This window comes from Procambarus clarkii, chromosome 8, assembly GCF_040958095.1.
Source record: "Procambarus clarkii isolate CNS0578487 chromosome 8, FALCON_Pclarkii_2.0, whole genome shotgun sequence".
Classification (NCBI taxonomy): domain Eukaryota; kingdom Metazoa; phylum Arthropoda; class Malacostraca; order Decapoda; family Cambaridae; genus Procambarus; species Procambarus clarkii.
This window is the reverse complement of record NC_091157.1, coordinates 46,184,992-46,207,164: the sequence shown is the minus strand read 5'-3', so window position 1 is coordinate 46,207,164 and position 22,173 is coordinate 46,184,992. Positions and strand designations below refer to the sequence as shown.

The 22,173-nt window shown below is 42.7% G+C and overlaps 1 protein-coding gene across 3 annotated transcripts in view; it reads left to right on the top strand.

Moving 5' to 3' along the window:
- The window catches only part of ChT (choline transporter), a 70,686-nt gene that overhangs the window by 18,078 nt on the left and 30,435 nt on the right, over window positions 1–22,173 (top strand). The gene's annotated exons all lie outside the window — the stretch shown is intronic.

Genomic DNA, 22,173 nt, shown 5'->3' with positions numbered 1-22,173 from the left:
GTTGGGCAGACTGGAATCAACTCGACATTCGAAGAAAACCTATGAAAATACTATGGTCATCCGAAATGAACTTTTCTTAATACCCAGCTTGTTGAAGCGTAATAAGTCCCATCATCCAAGGAAGCCCCTTCTTGAGGTTATCTTGAGATGATTTCGGGACTTTAGTGTCCCCACGGCCCGGTCCTTGACCAGGCCTCCACCCCCAGGAAGCAGCCCGTGACAGCTGACTAACGCCCAGGCACCTATTTTTACTGCTTGGTAACAGGGGCATAGGGTGAAAGGAAGTCTGCCCATTGTTTCTCGCCGGCGCCTGGGATCGAACCCGGGATCACAAGTCCAGCGTGCTGTCCGCTCGGCCGACCGGCTCCCTTGACTATAAAATAGAAATAAAAGAATAATAAAATAGAAAATAACTGTCACTGGTAAAGGAGGCTAAAGTTCTTTTTTCTTGATGATCGATATTATCTTTTTGACATTAACAAAACAAAAATAATAAAAAACATATGTGAATATTTGTTAAAAGTATTTTTCAGGTACACACAAAATACAAACAAGGTTTTAGGCAATAAAATATAATAATACAATTCTCTATTTTGATACACGGTACACATGAAATACAGTTATTCAAACAGGGAAAATATATATATTTCACATATGTAATTTCTGCGACAAATCAACATTAATTTACAGACAATTCCAGTTATAAAAACCGTCCTCAAAAATAATGTTTTCACGGGATTTTGACAATACATTCCGATGTTAATTAGAGTCATAACTCAATATCAGGTAAATGTAATTCTATAACATTCTCCACTACATATATGTGAGTGTTCATCGCGATATGAGCCTATCAGATTATTATCCGGCACATTAACCTTGTTTGAACACGATGTTCAGCAAATGTTACCTTTGAACCCTATTTGACGGCAGAGAGATCATTCCCACACTGACCCACTACACAGGGGCCCACCACACAGGGTCCACCACACAGGGTCCACCACACAGGGTCCACCACACAGGGTCCACCACACAGGGTCCACCACACAGGGCCCACCACACAGGGCCCACCACACAGGGTCCACCACACAGGGCCCACCTCACAGGGGCCACCACACAGATCCCTGTGCATCATCTGCAGTTGGCTAAAGGTCTCACCTTTATTGGTAAAGAATAGATGATATTCAGTGGTCAGGGACTCACCTTCAGACACCCACCGAGGGAGAGACTCATTGTGGAAAAGAGGCTCACTGTCGGAAACACTTGCTATGATATATATATATATATATATATATATATATATATATATATATATATATATATATATATATATATATATATATATATATATATATATATTTTTTTTTTTTTTTTTTTTTTCACTGGATTTCAGTGTAGAATAGGTGGTTTTGTGAGCCCAAAGAGTGGTGTTGGGATTAATGAATGGGGGCCATGCCTATAAATGGAGAGGTCCTATTTATAAAGAGAGGTCCTGTGCACTCAAAGAGTGGTTTTGTGTGAGTGTTCGACAGGATGTTCTGTCTATGAAGATTGGTTCTGTGTGTACAAGGAGGGGTCATGTGTTTAAAAAATGAGCCCATGTGTGTTAAAGGAAGGAAAGACCCCTGCCCATAAAAATGTATCCTGTGCACAAAGAGAGATCCTGAGAACAACGGGAAAGGACCAGAATGTGCACAAAGGTTCTGTGTACTTAAAGAGGGAACTGAGCACAATGATGGGCCCTAGGTGCACAACGAGGGTTCTTGTGTGCACTGAATGGAGTCTAGTCTGCTCAGAAAGGGGTCCTATGTGCACAAGAGGGATCCCGCGTCCCGAGAGAAGGGTCCTGTGTACACAGAAAGGAGTCCTGTGTATATCACCAGGGCGAAGTTAACTCATTCTCGAGCTTTTCAATTTGCATTCCTTGATGCCTTTTGTCCCAGAAATATCTTCATGAGAAAATAGGAGAGAATGGCAAAAGAGGAGAAAGAGAGAGAGAGAGAGAGAGAGAGAGAGAGAGAGAGAGAGAGAGAGAGAGAGAGAGAGAGAGAGAGAGAGAGAGAGAGAGAGAGAGAGAGAGAGAGAGAGAGAGATATGAAAGGGAGAGTGGTCATGGTTCAATAGTGCAATGCATCAAATTCACAACACAAATTCTTCCTAACATTGGTGCTCACCGCCCCTCTGTTGACGTCACTGGCAGCAGCGAGCAATAGCGTACGAGGGTTCGTCGGTGTTTGTTAATGTAGTGAAGGGAATTTATGTTCGACCTGGTTGATGCTGTATTTAACATGTATATACATGACAATACTGACCTCTAGCAGCGCTTGAGGGAGTATGTGCTCGTGTGTGGAACGTCGCTGCAGGTTGATACATGATTTTAGGTCACAGACTAGCAAGGGAAAAGTTTGTTCCATCAATTTATTTTAAAAATGCTGTCATGTGCAATTGGCTGTAAAAGTTCAATATGAAACATTCGAATCGCATGATGGATAACAGTAATTTTTTGTTGAAGGGGGGGGGGGTTGCCTGGTTCACTCTTTTTCCCTCTCTCTACCCACTTACCCCTTCCCCTCGTCCCTCACCCCCTCCCTCCTAACCTCGTCCCTTTCAACCTCTGCCCCATCCCTTCTTATCTAGTCCATCCATTAAACATCACTCCATCTCTTCTGCCTCAGCCTCCATCCGTTGGTACCTCCATCATATCTTTCCTCCTCCATCTGTTATCTCTTGTTCTCCAGTCTCCAGTTTCACCTCCTTGTTATCTTGCTCTTTCTACCATATCTTAAGCTTAAGACTTGAACCTCCGGATACTTAATTATGCTCCAGGAAGGCTTAAAGTCTCAGTTGGGTACCACTTAGGTACTTCTGAAATCCGTCCTTATAGAGAGCGTCCGTAGACTGTTTGATATGAAGATGGACTTGCACTTTGGGGGTCCTGTATTCGAGTCTCCGATAATGCTAGTGAAATACACTAGCATTATATGGAATATGGTGGTGTATATAGTATGGTGGAATATTTCGCACTAACGCAAAAACTATATAAGAACAAGCCACAATGATATGACACGTTTTTGGTAGCCTTTCTTCTCGTTACCAGACCTTAGTGTAATCTAAACAGAGGTCTTCGTTCGCGACCCAAACTGACCTCTCTCCTCATGACCCTTCACCCTTGACCCTCACCCGACATGTTGAAATTCAGATTCGTAAATAACAGCGTTTGATTCTAGCATTCGTATTTAAATATAATGTATATAATCAACAAATCCACAAGGGCCTGGATGAGGGGGTTCAAATCTGTGCACTGAGTATTCACAGACGTCTTCTAGTCAACTGCCCCACGACATGGTCAAAGAATTGCAACCTGGAGTGCTTCTGACCCTATAAGGATCCCGAGGCTTACACTGAAGCCTAGCCAGGGTTTTACACAATTCCCCCATACACTCGGGCAAATCCATGTGGATTTGTTCATTTGACATATCACGTTATTGTGATTTGTGTGTATAATGTATATATTTACACATTTTGTTTACAATTATTAAAATTATGATCTGTCTGGATTTGGTGGAAAATAACACTTCGTTCGTTCTGTCTTGATCTCTTAATTCTTACGTATGTTAAGATATCTTGAGGTTATCTTGAGATGATTTCGGGGTTTAGCGTACCCACGGCCCGGTCCTCGACCAGGCGTCCTTTTTGTTACACATACCCAGGAAGCAGCCCGTAGCAACTGTCTAACTCCCAGGTACCTATTTACTGCTAGGTGAACAGGGAAATCAGGGGGTGAAAGAAACTCTACCCATTTATTTCCGCCTCCACCGGGGATCGAACCCGGAACCTTAGGACTACGAATCCCTAGCGCTGTCCACTCAGCTGTCAGGCCCCATTTATTCGTACTTAATAATTCATACATACGAAAACGTACATATATTCGTTTCCCAATACTTCGTTCCTCTTTACTGGTGAAGCACTAATCGGCACATTCTGGGCTCGGGATAATGTATATCCCTTTCTTGGGTTTATTTTGGTATTTATTGCTGATAATATTAATTTGTTAAGAGTATTCGTGTACATATATTATAACTTTCCGTCTACTACCTGACACTGATTACCTTGCTGCCCCAATCGAGGTAGAGAGTGACAGATGCTGAGTGCATGGTTCGCTCTGCCAAAGTGCAATTGGCTATCGCTCGAGGTACAGTGAAGTCAATGACATTGACTTTATATTGACTATATTGACTATAGGAGCCATATCACAGCTAGGTGCTCAGGGAAGAAAGAGGTGAGCCTCGCTTCTTAATATTCGGCAATTCTCCAAATCTTTCTAGTCGACCAGATGGACTTCAGTGCACCCATGAAAAAATGGCAGACAGTTAGCTGTTACCTATATAGATTTCAGTGTTTTCATTATGGTGCTGCAGCCACCCACAGGGAATAAACTACGTACAGAGAACTAGATCATCAGTTCAAGTTTATCTCCGTTGCTTCCAAGACCCTTGGTAACTGAGATATAAGTGCCTAAATTTTTCTGAATAATATGGGTTCTAGGCTCTGAAAAATAAGGGACCTAAAAGCTGCCAGCTTCCTTTCAAAACGCCTAAATGTGGTTATTTAGAGGGAAAATGAACATTGCATTCTTAGTTCCCTCCTTGCATTTGAAGAGCTTCAGGAGCTGTACATCTTGTGACAATTAACTTTGTGCTTTCTATGTAATCAATATTGAAACCAATCTGATGAAATTAAGTGTAAAATAAATTAGAAAAAAAGAGGGGATAGAGTTGGTAGAAAAGTGCAATATATTCAGGATCAAACCAACATGGTTCTAGCTACGAGCTAACCAATTGCATAACCTTTGAATGTAAAATTGTGTCAAACAGTTAGTGGTAAAAATTGTTAGTCATCCGTCTGAATAGAAGGACAAGAATTTGCCCTGGTAACCAACATATCCTCCACAGCACTGAGATGAGAGATACGAGATGCTCTCTCAGCCTCATAGCTCAGCAAGGTGATACTTTCTTTGCCACTGAGACACGTCCCCAGCAAGTGTCTGACACACAGAGAGGGAGAGGCGACGATCCATTAAATAACTCGCCTGACGCTCCCACAAATAGAGTGACGACCGTGATCTCGTGGAGACCAAATAGAGTGGTCACGAGTCTTGATGGGCAGAAGACAGAACACATTGGACAAAGGTGAAAGATGGAACAACTTGTAAAGAAAGAGAACGTAAACTGGACGAACACAAAGTGAAACATGTTCTTCACTTGCTCTATACAGTTGATATTAAAGAACAATGACGTTTCACAGAAACAATAACCTGTAACTACATCAAGTGAGGCATTTTTTCGTAGTAGTAAACGATAGACTCAATTCTAAGAAGCCTGAAGGCAAGACGAGCAGTGTGGATTTAAGGAGCGCGTGTATGGCTGAACTGACTACAAATTTCTCTCAGGTGATGGCTGAGAAAATATGAAAAATGGGGTGAGCTTGAGCAGGGAAAACTGTGTAATAGAATGAGACCACCAACCGGGAAGCACAACAGTTTATAGTGATGGAGAGACTGTAGGACCCTGTACAGGACTTGTAGAGGAGATTAGATGTTCCAGATTAAGCAGGAGAGAGAGAGAGAGAGAGAGAGAGAGAGAGAGAGAGAGAGAGAGAGAGAGAGAGAGAGAGAGAGAGAGAGAGAGAGAGAGAGAGAGAGAGAGCGAGAGAGAGAGAGAGAGAGAGAGAGAGAGAGAGAGAGAGACAGAGAGACAGAGACAGAGACAGAGACACAGACAGACAGACAGACAGACAGACAGACATAGACAGACAGACAGACAGACAGATACAGACAGACAGACAGACAGACAGACAGACAGACAGACAGACAGACAGACAGACAGACAGACAGACAGACAGACACAGAGAGACAGACAGACAAAGAACGAGACAGAGAGAAAGAGAGAGAAAGAGACAGAGAGTAAATTATTTGGGATAAGATAATTCCGAGTTATATTACGTGAAACATTTTTTTTTTTTGTCGATGGCGTTGTAAACTATTTCATTTTCTTGATAATAAACATAAGGAAAGGTAACTGAAGCAGAATAATGACGAGAATAATGTCTCCAAGAAGTTGGTTTGAAGTGAGAAAATGTCTTGTTTAATGGTTTAATTGGCTGAGAACTTCCGGGCAGTGTGAAGGACCTGTGCAGAATATATGAAGATGGTGTAAGTTTTAACGTGAATACTAACGAGTGTAAAGATGGCATTTGGGTGACGAGGATGGCACTAGAGGGAGGAGGGTAGCACAAGGGTGAGAGGTGGCACTAGGGTGGTGGGTTTGAACACTAGGAAGAAGGGTAAATGGCTGGTGCTCCAAGAAGGACCTCTTTCTCGAAGCCTCAAGTCAAAGGTGACAGAGAATGGCCTGGAAAGACACAGCGACGCTGACCAGACCTGGGTCTCTGCCCCAGCCATCAAAACAAAGAAGTCCACACTCGAGTCCACAGCGTATAAGACAAATACTGACTTACTAAACTCTACAGTCCATATTTTCACTTAGAATCCACTTAACCATGTTCGAAATTATGACTTGAGACAGGATTCGTTCACGTCACTCTCAGCCAGTGTTGTAAACATTCCCTAACTTAACCTACCATTCCCTAACTTAACTAACATTCCCTAACATTCCCTAACATAACCAAAACACCTAACCTTACCTTCACCAACCTATACATAAAATCGCTATATATAATAATATTCATTTATATACTAATGTATGGAAGATTCAGCCGATTGGTTTATATCCGGGGTTATATGTCATTATAAGACTTACAGCTTGTGCTGGAGGGGTGGGTTGATAGGTCAGACTGTTGGTGCTGTTGCTGAAGGGATTGAGTAGCGTGGTGATTGCTGTGTAGCGGGTGTACTCACCTAGTTGTATTCACCTAATTGTGCTTGCGGGGGTTGAGCTTCGGCTCTTTGGTCCTGCCTCTCAGAGGGGAACGTGTAGGTGGCATGGTGGTGTGGAGTGGTCATGTAAGTGTGTGGTGATGTGTGGTTGTCGTGGTGGTTTGTGGTGAACGTGTGTGGTGTAATGAGCGAGAAACTGTAGCGAGAATGGCTGGTGTGGTACAGCTGGCGAGGTCCCTGCGGTACAGCTGGCGAGGTCCCTGCGGTAGATGGTGACGATACAGCACCTTACAGTCGTGTGAAGGAAAGTACAGTCTGTGCCATGATCCTGCTCACACTTGCAATCCGGGCCGCCGAGTACCTTGGGTTAGTGGTGCTAGCAAACCTGCCTGCCACTCCCTATGCTGAATATATTTTATTCATTTATGCATTAATATAACATGCATAACATGCATAAATGTAAGAACAAGAGTTCTTACATTCTTGTACAGCCACTAGCAAGTATAGCGTTTCGGAGAAATCCTTAATCCAAATATTCCTCGGAATACGACCTCGTCAAGTCGTTTAACAATCAGGTACCCATTTTACTGGTAGGTAAGCAGAGGGTGCAGTTAATAAAAGAATTGGTGCCCAATAAATCATCCCCGGGCAGGATTCGAACCGAGGCCAAAGCGCTGGTGAAACGCCAGGCGAGTGTCTTACCACTACGCCACGGGAACTGTATATTTCTTTATTCTCAAACCAAAATTTCGCATTAGTTAAATTAATACTCGCTCAACATTCTAGAAAAGCCCGCCTGGTTTTCTGATATAATTCAAGGAATATTCCTGCTTACTAGAACAACGCATCTTATATGTTAACTATACAAGCTTGATTGATATACATAACTGAAGATCTGAATTTATGTTGGAGAAATTTGACTGATCTTCAATATAATTTAAAAAGATTGATTGAAATATAATATATTTTGCATATATATATATATATATATATATATATATATATATATATATATATATATATATATATATATATATATATTTATATATATATATATATATATATATATATATATATATATATATATATATATATATATATATAACCTTACGATTAGGTCAGAGTAGCAACTACGGCTCGACTTCTCACCAGGAAGAGCCAAACCAGAGGGGATAAAGCTCTGTAACCCAGTATGACAGAACGCTTCATTCTTGGAGGATGGGGACACTCTCCAATACTTTGCTCCCCCCCCTGGGTAGTCAGGGTCCTCAATTCCCCCCCCCCCCAGCCCCCTGTAAGGTTAATGACCCTGGGGGTAATGGGACGCTCCAGGATGAAAACGTGTATCAACCAATCACCGTTTGTCTTGACTCTTGACTCACTAATATCATGCGAAGTGGGTCATTAATCCCGTAATAAGAGAAGAATCATATAGCATCAAACACCGCAAATATAACAAACTAAAAAGGAATCTGGGACCAACACAAGGTAAACGACCACAATCAGAACACAAACGACCACAATCAGAACACAAACGACCACAATCAGAACACAAATGACCACAATCAGAACACAAACGACCACAATCAGAACACAAATGACCACAATCAGAACACAAATGACCACAATCAGAACACAAACGACCACAATCAGAACACAAATGACCACAATCAGAACACAAATGACCACAATCAGAACACAAACGACCACAATCAGAACACAAACGACCACAATCAGAACACAAATGACCACAATCAGAACACAAACGACCACAATCAGAACACAAATGACCACAATCAGAACACAAATGACCACAATCAGAACACAAACGACCACAATCAGAACACAAACGACCACAATCAGAACACAAACGACCACAATCAGAACACAAACGACCACAATCAGAACACAAACGACCACAATCACAACACAAATGACCACAATCAGAACACAAACGACCACAATCAGAACACAAACGACCACAATCAGAACACAACTAAACGACCACAATCAGAACCCAAACAAAGACTCCTGAACCCAAGACAAACGAAGTGGCACAGCTTCTCCCGCCGCTAAAGACCAAGTTCCCCAAACGAGCGACCCAACACAGGGTAAACCCACACAGGTCACGATGGGTGGAGAGCCTACGACGGAGATAAGACAAAATGATCCTAAAATGACACGTCCCCCCGTGTCCGCCTCTCCGGGAGAGATGAACAAAAGTGGCAGGGGCCATAGGCTGGAGGATCAACCTGAATTTGCATCCGTAATTTTATTGGATGGGTCGGGTAGGCTGACGTTAGGGGCACCGGTGGGGGAGAATATGGTGAGGGGTGGGTGGTGCGGGTGTTTATGGTGGTAGGGGGGTGGGTGTTGGGGGTGGTGAGGGGTGGGTGGTGCGGGTGTTTAAGGTGGTAGTGGGTGGATGTTGAGGGTGGTGAGGGGTGGGTGGTACGGGTGTTTAAGGTGGTAGTGGGTGGGTGTTGAGGGTGGTGGGGTGTGGAAGTTTATAGGTAGCGGTTCACGGTTGAATTTTTTTACGAGGTGGGTACTATTATCTAGTGCTAGTTGGGTTGTATGGGGAAGGGTGTAAATACTAGTGCTAGTTGGGTTGTATGGGGAAGGGTGTAAATACTAGTGCTAGTTGGGTTGTATGGGGAAGGGTGTAAATACTAGTGCTAGTTGGGTTGTATGGGGAAGGGTGTAAATACTAGTGCTAGTTGTGTTACATGTAGGTGAGATTAACACTGGCACAAGAGGTATTCAGGGTACAGGTTGGAATGCGCATTAAGGTGAGGAATGCGCATTAAGGTGAATGCGATTGGGTTTGGTCCGTCGGGGTTGTGTTGAGCTTAGCGACGGTGATACTGAAGTAACAGTTAATCCTGTGTGTCGATAGTAACAGCAGCGTTACGGCCCAAGAACATAAAAATGGTGGAAAGTGCTGAATGTTAATTGATTTATGTGAGGCAGCTCCTATTAATACTCGAACCCATTTCTATGTATGTCATCCTGCGATCGAAACAGTGCACAGATTCCATGTCGATTATGTTACCAGGTAATTTGTTTTATAAACTAACAGTCCATTTCCAAATCAGTATTTATCAAGGAATTTTTTGAGGCTAAATTCACTAATTATGTATCCATTGTTTCGGATGCTATTTTATGTTGCTATATATAGCAGCTAATTAATGTCAGCTTTCTCGTACCTGTTGATTTAGAGCTATATTTGAGTGACTGTAAACATCACTACAGCGCCATCTGTGAGCGGCAATCGTCATTAAGAACAACATCACCAGAGTACCAGGTTAAGTGACGATATGATCGTCTCTTAGTCAGTTGTTACAGCCCCGGCGACTCTAGCAATTAGGGCAAATAGTTCGTAGCTTGAAGAACCACAATGAGCCTATCATGCCGTAAACATCAGCGGCATCTGTGACTATCTAGGAGCACAAAATAGCACAATCAAAGTCACCTTTGAGTTACCAACAGCGCCGCTGCCACCTAATACACATATGCGTGACCAAGAGCATCACCAGCGCCATCTAGGAATGGCAGAATGAGTTACGGATGTACTCACCTAGTACAGGTAAGTACTACGGCCAAGAACAGGTGAGTGTCGGGCCTCCAACCCCCCAACCCCCACCCAGACAAGGGGTGACCGTCTCTACCTCCTCCCCCCCCCCCCTCAGGCTCCACCCATCCGCAGTCACTCAAGAAATAAATATTTTAAAAGATATAAAATAAACGTTGAACAACTGACGAACACTAAATAGAGAAAATTAATTCAGATTTAGTTATTTACTCCTCGTTATATGACGTTGATTGTCAGCGGGAAAGATTTTAAAAAATGTACGGATATACGAATATTGCTTCCGTATAAAGATTCTGAGTTTAAGTGTCCCCCTTAGTCGGCCGGATAGGGATAGACTATATCCGGCCGGTCTACATCACTGGGGATACATGTGGCATTAAGTCTACCATATGTTATGATCATTGTCTAATCAGCCCGTTCTCTTAATCTGCCACTCCGTCAAAAATCCAACCTCCTAACCAAACCAGGAGGGTACTAACCCAAGCAACCCCCCAAGCCTATCAAGTCAGATGCATAGAAAACATAAATATTGGTGAGCATTTACTTGTCATACTAGGTTGCAGGTCTAACGTTGGTTACTATAAACGAACAAAAGGCGACCTTTTCGTTAAGAGAGGCGGTTGCCCAATGCCTTATCCATCAAGCGAGTGCGATGGAGCTCTGTAGGTAATTACAAATGATGTCTCAAGACAGCGCACCTGTTTCCTAACAGCGCACCTGTGACCTTACAGCGCACCTGTGTGCTAACAGTGAACCTGTGTCCTAACAGCATACCTGTGACCTACCTTCAGCATATCGTCTCCAAGTCACGACTGAGACTGACAGCAAACAGTTCTCACAAACCTAAGACGAATAGTGTTCGAAAGCGAGCTCTCAGGACACAGGGCACCCAGCGCCGCAACCTCCAAGGCAAGACTTCGTAATGTAGCTGCGCATTCCTCTCTTACCTTTGTGAGGTCATATTGCATTCTGCTTTACTGGTAAATGTTTGTCTTCCCTCTATTAGATGTACACCCCACGATCATACGACTGTGAGCCTGTGGACGAGAGGTTTTCAGGGAGCCACAGTCTGTGTGATAGATTCAGATCACCCTGTAGGGAGGAGAAGCTTCGGGCCCCGGGGCCAAATAGGGTGTTTAAGCTACGGGCCCCTAGGTTAGACTGGATGTTAATGCCCTGAGCCCCTGGACACATTGGTTGGTCATCAACTACTAACCACCCCAGCTAGCAACACAACTAGCAACAACAACTACTCACCACCCCCAGCTAGCAGAACTGCTGAACAAGGGGAGTCACTGTAACACTTGACTGAGGCCCTCGAGGCCCTGAGGGGACCCACGCCCCTCCAGAACTCACAGTTTCCCATGAATTATTAAAACATGAGGGGGACGAACAAGCATATAAGGGAGAAGGGGAAGAGGAGGGATTGAGGGGGAGAGCAGAGTGAAGCAAGGATATGTGGAAGAAAAGAGGGTGAGAGGAGAGGAAGGGAGAAGATAAAGGATAGATGAGGGAATAGGATGAAAGGAAGGGGTGGAAAGGAAGGAGACAAGGGAATAAAGATGATAACTGGAAGATAAAAGAGAAGGAACGTAATAAAGAGATGTTTGATTTATCTGTAACAGCACAAAAAAAAGGAACCTTGAAAAGATGGAGGAAAAATATATGCAAGATTCGCATTCCACGAACCCGGGTTCGATTACCGATTGAGGCAAATAAATGAGGAGAGTTTTTTTCCCCTGGTACCTCTGTTCACCGAACAGTAAACAGAAGCTCCTGGGAATTAGTCACCTGTTGCTGGCTGAATTCTAGTGTGTGTGAGAGAGAGAGAGAGAGAGAGAGAGAGAGAGAGAGAGAGAGAGAGAGAGAGAGAGAGAGAGAGAGAGAGAGAGAGAGAGAGAGAGAGAGAGAGAGAGAGAAAGAGAGAGAGAGAGAGAGAGAGAGAGAGAGAGAGAGAGAGAGAGAGAGAGAGAGAGAGAGAGAGAGAGAGGGGGGGGGGGATAGTATATATGACAGACAAGAGGTCTGGAATTAGTATATTACACATCCGACGGTTAGAAAGGCGAGTCCAAGAGCTAACAGCTCAATCCTGAAGGCACCAATAAGAAATGCATATTATAAACACACACACACTCATATATATATATATATATATATATATATATATATATATATATATATATATATATATATATATATATATATATATATATATATATATATTATTAAATATGACCGAAAAAGTAAGATTAATAATTCTAACACGAATTTTCTCAATCTTTCGTACATTACGCTTCACTGTTGGAGGTAAATAAAAAATTAATTCTCCAAAATTCATTTTTATTTCTAGTCTGACGCGACACGGGCGCGTTTCGTAAAACTTATTACATTTTCAAAGACTTTAGTTCACAAATACACAACTGAATAGAACTTACGTATCTCAGATTTTATATCTACATTTGAGTGAGGTGGGAGGGGTGATGTGGCATTAACACAAGACAGAACAAGAGGGGATATTAATAGGGTATTAAAAGTATCAACACAAGACAGAACACAAACAATGGGTATTGAATAGAAGTGTTTGTAGAAAGCCTATTGGTCCATATTTCTTGATGCTTCTATATTGTAGCGGAGTCTTGAGGTGGGTAGAATATAGTTGTGCAATAATTGGCTGTTGATTGCTGGTGATGACTTCTTGATGTGTAGTGCCTCGCAAACGTCAAGCCGCCTGCTATCGCTGTATCTATCGATGATTTCTGTGTTGGCTATCGCTGTATCTATCGATGATTTCTGTGTTGCTATCGCTGTATCTATCGTAATACAGATAGCAGGCGGCTTGACGTTTGCGAGGCACTACACATCAAGAAGTCAACACCAGCAATCAACAGCCAATTATTGCACAACTATATTCTACCCACCTCAAGACTCCGCTCCAATATAGAAGCATCAAGAAATATGGACCAATAGGCTTTCTACAAACACTTCTATTCAATACCCATTGTTTGTGTTCTGTCTTGTGTTGATACTTTTAATACTCTATTAATATCCCCTCTTGTTCTGTCTTGTGTTAATGCCACATCACCCCTCCCACCTCACTCAAATGTAGATATAAAATCTGAGATACGTAAGTTCTATTCAGTTGTGTATTTGTGAACTAAAGTCTTTGAAAATGTAATAAGTTTTACGAAACGCGCCCGTGTCGCGTCAGACTAGAAATAAAAATGAATTTTGGAGAATTAATTTTTGATTTACCTCCAACAGTGAAGCGTAATGTACGAAAGAATGAGAAAATTCGTGTTAGAATTATTAATCTTACTTTTTCGGTCATATTTAATAATATATGTCTACAGGGAAGACTGCTACCAAAATATACTAATATATATATATATATATATATATATATATATATATATATATATATATATATATATATATATATATATATATATATATACATACACGTACACACGAGACATTTTCTTTTATAGAACTTCACACGAGACAAACAAGGGCTGAGAGCCCGGACAGGAAACAAACAAAAGCTGAGAGCCGGCATAACAGACAAACAAGAGCTGAGAGCCGGCGCACGAAACACACAAGAGCTGAGAGTTGTGACACAGGCCACAGCGCACACAGCAAGGACCGGACAACGTGGACCAATATTCGGACCCGTCTAACACAAGCGACCGATTAAGTAAACAGGAATATGAAAGCTGTTGTCGAGCTGAAACATTTTTTCGTTTGTTTGATGGCAAACAAACCACCGAGCACCGGAGAGTTAAAGACGAACAAACCCAATGAGGTGCCCCAGTTACAGAAATTGTTTGTTTTCCTGCATTTGTGTAACTCCATTAACTATAAACTCGAAGGACTTGTGTTTAGCATTGTTTATGGCTCTATCCAGCGAGGTATTTCGCTAGCACTGATTGAGGGCGAACAAGAAAGTACCGTTCATCTCAAGACCGTAAAAAGATTCACAAACATTTAACTACTTGAACAAATCCACAAGGGCCGTGATGAGGATTCGAACCTGCGTTCGGGATGATCCCTAACGCGCCTCAGTCGCGAAGGTTTCGAACCTACGTTGGTTCAAACTTCGGACGTAGGTTCGAACCCTCATCACGGCCCTATTGTGGATTTGTTCATTTGATATATCACGCTATTGTGATTTCTGTGTGTATTTAACTACTTATCGTAATACAGAACCTGTAACTTTTCATTATGTAATAAACATAATTACTTAAACAAAATGTAGTTATTAAGAAAGACATGTCATCGGCTAACTACGAAGGAAACAGAAATTGGTTATTAATACTTAGTATCAGAATTATGAAAACAGACACTCCTTGTGATATCTGTATCAATAAGTGAATAAATGTATAAACGCTCGATCTATCGTGAATACACCCACACACACACACACACACACACACACACACACACACACACACACACACACACACACACACACACACACACACACAGACACACACAGACACAGAGATATTAGAAAGAACTTTTTTAGTGTCAGAGTGGTTCACAAACGGAATGCATTAGGAAGTGATGTGGTGGAGGCTGACTCCATACACAGTTTCAAGTGTAGATATGATAGAGCCCGATAGGCTCAGGAATCTGTACACCTGTTGATTGACGGTTGAGAGGCGGGACCAAAGAGCCAGAGCTCAACCCCCGCAAACACAACTAGGTGAGTACAACTAGGTGAGTACACATGAACGCTGCTTCTGGGGTGTAAGTGGTTATCGAATCAAGCAGGTAATTATACGGAACATATTACCACAATACAACCATATCTCCACCTGTTTCTCTGAAAGCCATAAACCGCGTTGACAGATATTTATCAAAATGGAACACAATTATACCTCCGAAGCTGATTTCCTCTGTGATAGTGACTCCAGAACCCTGTACAGGAGTGGGAGGGATATGTATATGTTATTGTGCTCCTCTGACACAGGCTGCACCATGTGTTGGCACCCTTTGTTGTGCTGGTTTCTTGTGGCAATGTTCAATGATAGTGTTTGCAGAGTGAGAGGGGAACCTGGGTGTTGTGTAAGAGAGAGGGGAGCGTGGGTGTGGTTAGAGAGAGGGAGAGAGAGAGAGAGGGGAGCGTGACTACTCCACCCACAGACCCTGGCGTTGTGTGTCGAGGTTAATGGACGTAACATCAACGTGTGTCCAGCTTTCACTGCCTCGCTTCCCCTCGTTACACCTGGCCTTTTCTCCTCTACTTGACAATGTCTCGCCACTCTCCCCCTGCCTCACTACCCTCCCCCTGCCTCACCACCGTCCCCCCTGCCTCACCACCGTCCCCCCTGCCTCACTACCCTTCCCCTGCCTCACCACCGTCCCCCCTGCCTCACCACCGTCCCCCCTGCCTCACCACCGTCCCCCCTGCCTCACTACCCTCCCCCTGCCTCACCACACTCCCCCTGCCTCTCCCTCTTACCCTGCCTCGCCACCTCCCCTGCCTACACTCCCGGCCAGTCCCCTGGGAGGCCAGCCATCTGTGTGTGTGTTCTCCCCTCCACACTATTATTCCTCCTGATTACCTCATATTTTCTCTCGCAGTTCTTTCTCCTTATTTCTCATTCTTTTCATCCGGATTCTCGCATGTTTTCTGAATTCTAAATAGAAATGCAGTATCGATTTACAGAATAAATTAGCTCGTCCGCTGTAAATGCTTCCCACGTGGGAGAAGGATTTACAAAGTTGTGGTTCGAACACAGGTCGTCGGCGAAGCCCTATTTGAAAAGTGTTCGAATGTCATGAGTTGTGAGTCGTGTGTAAAGTTGTATTTATAAACCGTGGGTTAGGCGGCTGCATGGGAGATTATTAGACCTTTGTTGATAAGGACAGGCTGCCTTGTTGATAAGGACAGGCTGCCTTGTTGATGATGACATTGGTAGAAGGGGGTTTGGGGACATTAAAATAGTAGAACATAACCCCCTATTTCCCTATTTCCCCCCACCATATAACCCAGTAAACTGCCAATACCCTCCATAGTGGTGACGCGTCAAAGGCGCCACTGCTCAACCTGACTTAAGCGACCAAGACGGAAATAAAAGAGAACTGAACCCCCCCCCCCCCCTCAGATGCGACAAACTTCGCCTCTCACGGTACGTCGCCCCAAAAGATAAACCAGTTCAACTCCATAAAAAACGTTGGCTAATGCTCCTTGGCGCGTGCTTTCCGCTGCTCATTGGCTTACGTAGAGAGTTGGATTCCCCGTGGGTCCACTTTCTGGGCCCGGGCCCCCAGCACGCCGTCCGCTTTAATACTTTATACTTTCCCAGCTGTCTTTTGTGGAAGTTAGCTTTATTACCTCATAAAAGTATATTTTCTTCTTATATATATATATATATATATATATATATATATATATATATATATATATATATATATATATATATATATATATATATATATATATATGACAGTGTCAGACCACAGAGGAAAATTGAAACAGGAATTTCCTTAAGTACTTTCGTATATTAATAAAATCTTCAGAAGGAGTGATTCGTATTAATATACGAAAGTACTTAAGGAAATTCCTGTTTCAATTTTCCTCTGTGGTCTGACACTGTCACATTTTTAATCACGTGTTTATTTTCGTGATATAAACACACACACACACACACACACACACACACACACACACACACACACACACACACACACACACACACACACACATATATATATATATATATATATATATATATATATATATATATATATATATATATATATATATATATATATACACACACACATACTTTTCATGACGAAAGTAACGTCATGGAAACAATCAATATATCCGAGCACTTAATGTGTATTTAATACATGATCGAAGACCACAATGCATTCAAGACAGAGAGAAAATTACGAAAATACAAGACATTATACAAATCAAGCTTCATAACACACGAAAGAGGATTGGGGGGAATAATTAATAAAACGCGGATTAGAAATAAAACATCATTCACACAAGCAATCCACGCCAATAGGAATCGAGAGGATTGGATTCGCAATACATTCTTACACCACTTGACAGGCGGGAGTAATAAAGCATCAAATACGATTAAAGGAAGATCCGTTTCAAGTCCTCGGTAATGCCAGCCAATCCTCCCCTTGAGGCGAAGGGAGGACAGAGTCTCCGTTTTCTTTACGTTACCAACCACTTCGTTAGTGTGTTGTTTCGTTGTCTCCCATTCTTTACCAAATGGCAGAAACGATGAGAGGAGGAGGGGGAAAGAGAAGGAAGGGAAGAACAGGCAAAGTGAGAAGAATATAACAAATATATAACTAGGAAGGGAAAGACATAAAGCATGGAGAAAAAGTGAATTGAGAGATGGAAAAGAAGGTGAAAAGGCAGATAAGATTACATAAATAAGGAACAGAAGGGAGGGAGGGTAGAAACCGTCATGGAACTGAAGGGACAGTAGACGTAGATTAAACAGAGAAGGTCGAAAATACAAATGCAAATAATGGAGAGGAAGCGCAAGGAGAAGTCAGGAAAGGTAATGGATGGGTGAGAGAGAAGAACGAAAGAACGAGCTGACTGAAATGGAGGAAAGGGATGGAAGAACAGAATAATGAAGGAAATCAAAGAAAGAATGAAGGGAAGAGACGGTAAGAAAGCGCGTTAAGGAAAGAATGTCAAAAATGAAATATAGGATATAGAGTGGATAGGAAAATGGAGAGAGAGAGAGAGAGAGAATGGGAGAAGAGGCTCGAGAACAAGGAAAATAGAATATTATAGTTATTTAAATTCTGTGTATTTTTGGTTACAGTCAAATTGTTAGGTATTTCGATTTCATAAAAATCCACGTGAAAAGTAAATCTGGAAATTTGTTTACATATAATCTCCTGAATTTCTACTGGGCATGAGCAGATCATCACTAACTCATAACGTACGATGTTCCACAGTATATAACTAATTTTGGTTGTACACACAAATACACACAGACATACATATATTGAGCAGTATTTAAGATAGACCTCATCTGCTCGAGACGTTAGAGAGTTTAAAGTCGGGTCCTGGAGCTAGAGCTCAAAGGCCCCACGCAGGGAGTGTCTCTAATCAACCCTATTTATCTATCTCAACTAAGAGGTAGAGTTATGTTATAGTAATCAACGTCTATATAGTAGACATCCATCAGTCTCAGGAGACTATGGAGTTGTGAATCTGGTTGTCGGTCTGGAGTGGCCTCTCCAGGGCGCAAAGCCAGGGGTAGTTCGATATTGGGAAGAAGCTGTCACCCATGCAGCAGGTCCCCTAGGTCCCCCCCCCAAAAATGCAACCTACTGTGAAGAGTAATGGCGAATACCTAATTGTTCTATACAACGGACTTGCTCCGTCACAACACCGGATCTCTCCGTCACAACCTCATTTATCTCCGTCACAACACTATACTTCCCCGGGAAAAAATAGACTAATATATATTCATTGGATCTGCGTCCTATTGCCCACTAAAGCTATCAGGAATAGTCAACAAATGGCTAACTTGTTAAGAGGGAATTGGCACACATTGTACACGTCATTCTCCCACTCACCCTCCCACGCCCTCGTAGCACTCGCCCTCCCACACCCCTCTCACTAAGCCCTCTCCTCCTCCCGTTCCACTCAGCAATGTGAAAGGAGGACATTTGTTCCCACGCAAATACGGGAAAGGGGCAGGCGCGGCGTGTCTGGAATGGGCTCTTAATGTTGTCTGAGTGGCGCAAAACTTGTGCAAGAGACTCGCTTGTCTGAGTGTTGAACAAACGATGCAATGAAGCCTAGCTGCCCTGAGTGTTTTGGTGTGTGTGTGTGTGTGTGTGTGTGTGTGTGTGTGTGTGTGTGTGTGTGTGTGTGTGTGTGTGTGTGTGTGTGTGTGTTTACTCACCTAGATGTACTTGCAGGGTCGAGCCATGCTCCTAACCTGACCTTTCGAACGTTCTTAAATTAATGCAATAAGTAATTTCTTATGCTTCTATTAAATTGACACATTTAAAACTGTGAATCGAACTACCTTCGAAAACTTCTACGTCTAACCTAATTTAACTACTCTGACGTCCAAATTCTTTGTCAAACCTGGCCTTCAAGTTGTGGCCGCATATGTGGTAACATATGTGGTAACATATGTGGCATACGTGACTTCCTATGTGGCAGCAAGCATATGAAGAATATAAACAATACTATAACCAAAAAATTATATTAACTGAACTCTGCATATTACTAATACGAAATTATGCTTATTACAAAATAACATAATAATTATTTTTAAAAATTTTACATTGCAAAGGGTTTATAAATCATATGTGGAAATATAACTTCAAGTACAAATATACAAAACCAAGTCATAGAGAAAATGAACAGAATACAACCGATATATCAATGAATTGTCCAACACCTGCAATTAAGGTAATTATTTTGTAGAAGTCCAAGGGAGCAAAGGTTTTGCAGGTGTTGATCAGCCGCTAACATAATGGCATTCTCTGGAAACTTTCCTTATTAAGGCGACTCAATAGCTCGATCGATAGAGCTTCGCCCTCACACACATGCGGGGTTCGCGGTTCGAGTCTCCTATAGCCCAGGTGAAGGGAATGACGGCATCCAGCTAACGGGTGCAGCCTGTCCTTACAGCTAATACCCCGTTACGGTATCCAACGTTCAAAATGCAACGTACTATGGACAGTATACAGCGGCTCGCAAAAATCCATGTTTTCTACGCATCGATTAATAAGTTTTCGTGGGTTGCTTGCGTTCGTACATTCCTGATTAGGTTAGGACGTTGTATTATGTACGTTGTGGCAAGTCAAGATAGGCTGATTTGCGAGAGGAAATTAGTTTAAAATAAAAATTAAAGAATATGTATACAGTTTCTTCTGGAAGTGTTGATTTTGAGTCTTAAGTCTGGAAGTTCTTAAGTCTGCGTCTTAATTGTTTTTTTTTTAGGGCTGAGAATCCTTGCTGCTTTAAAGTTAATAAAATGCCAAAACGGTTTAATTGGTTCGTTCACTGGCCCCGTTGTAGGCAGCAAAGGATATATATCAATTATGACACAATCTGACAACACTTCTTTCTATCTTTCAACTTGATAGAGTTGTGTTTCATAGAGCTGTGGTCTGGGCTCTATTTCTTCTCAGGCTCTACGGCAGAGCTCTGCACCAGACACCACAAACTTCAAAGACTGACAACCTAATAATTAACTTTCCATTTCTTTGATTATCTGGGAAATACAAATTCAGTGTTTCCACCAGATGACTGATGGCCATTGTTAAATTGCAATTATAATTCACAATATATTTTCGAAATAGATTTTTAGCTCAAATGTAATAATTTTGGGTTCTTGAAGGGCAGCAGCACCAAAGCCCTGTAAATATATATATTCAATGGGAATATATTTTTAGAATCTGTAAGTAAATGCATTAAAATGAGAGACTGTCTTAAGATCTCTATAGTTTCGCTCATATGACACAGTTCCTTTAAGGGGGAGAGTGGAAGGGTGAGGGGGGGATGAGGGGGCGGTGAGTGGGAGAGAAAAGGGACAGTGGGGGGGGGGGTTGATAAATGTACGGCTAAGGAAGAGTGAAGGACGGTAATGGACGGTGGGTAAAGAGTGAACAGGAAGAAGTGAAAGGAGAGTGAAGGGACAGTAAGGGAAGAATAAAAGATAGGTAAGGGGGAGAGTAAGGGGGCAGTGAGAGTTGGCTGACCTCTGACCTCCGTCACCACTGTGGACGAAACGATCACCTTAAGAGCTCTCGTAAGCTCCTCACAAATGCCTTCGGACTTGAGGAGGCTTTCAGGCTTAATGGAGTTACGGCACCTCAGGGAGCAGCTAGCAGGCGGAGAGCAACTGTCAAGCAGAGGAGGGTGGGAGCATCTGTCAAGCAAAGGAGGGTGGGAGCATCTGTCAAGCAGAGGAGGGTAGGAGCATCTGTCAAGCAGAGGAGGGTGGGAGCATCTGTCAAGCAGAGGAGGGTGGGAGCATCTGTCAAGCAGAGGAGGGTGGGAGCATCTGTCAAGCAAAGGAGGGTGGGAGCATCTGTCAAGCAGAGGAGGGTGGGAGCATCTGTCAAGCAGAGGAGGGTGGGAGCATCTGTCAAGCAGAGGAGGGTGGGAGCATCTGTCAAGCAGAGGAGGGTGGGAGCATCTGTCAAGCAAAGGAGGGTGGGAGCATCTGTCAAGCAGAGGAGGGTGGGAGCAACTGTCAAGCAGAGGAGGGTGGGAGCATCTGTCAAGCAGAGGAGGGTGGGAGCATCTGTCAAGCAGAGGAGGGTGGGAGCATCTGTCAAGCAGAGGAGGGTGGGAGCATCTGTCAAGCAGAGGAGGGTGGGAGCATCTGTCAAGCAGAGGAGGGTGGGAGCATCTGTCAAGCAGAGGAGGGTGGGAGCATCTGTCAAGTAGACCGGAACAAGCAGCTGGAGGTCAATTATGATGCTGGTTCATCTCAGGAAAGGGAGATGAGACGGTCAGGCTTACTAAAGTGATTCAAAACAGGAGGTAAATCAAGTTTGCTGCTCTCTTTCTTCCATAAAATATACAGACCAATATTGTATATAATATTATATGTAATATAAACACACACACAAATTATATATATTTTTTAACAGAAGAGGAATCTTGACGTGTTCACTTGACGGTATCTTAACTAATATATGTATTTAAAGTTACTTATAA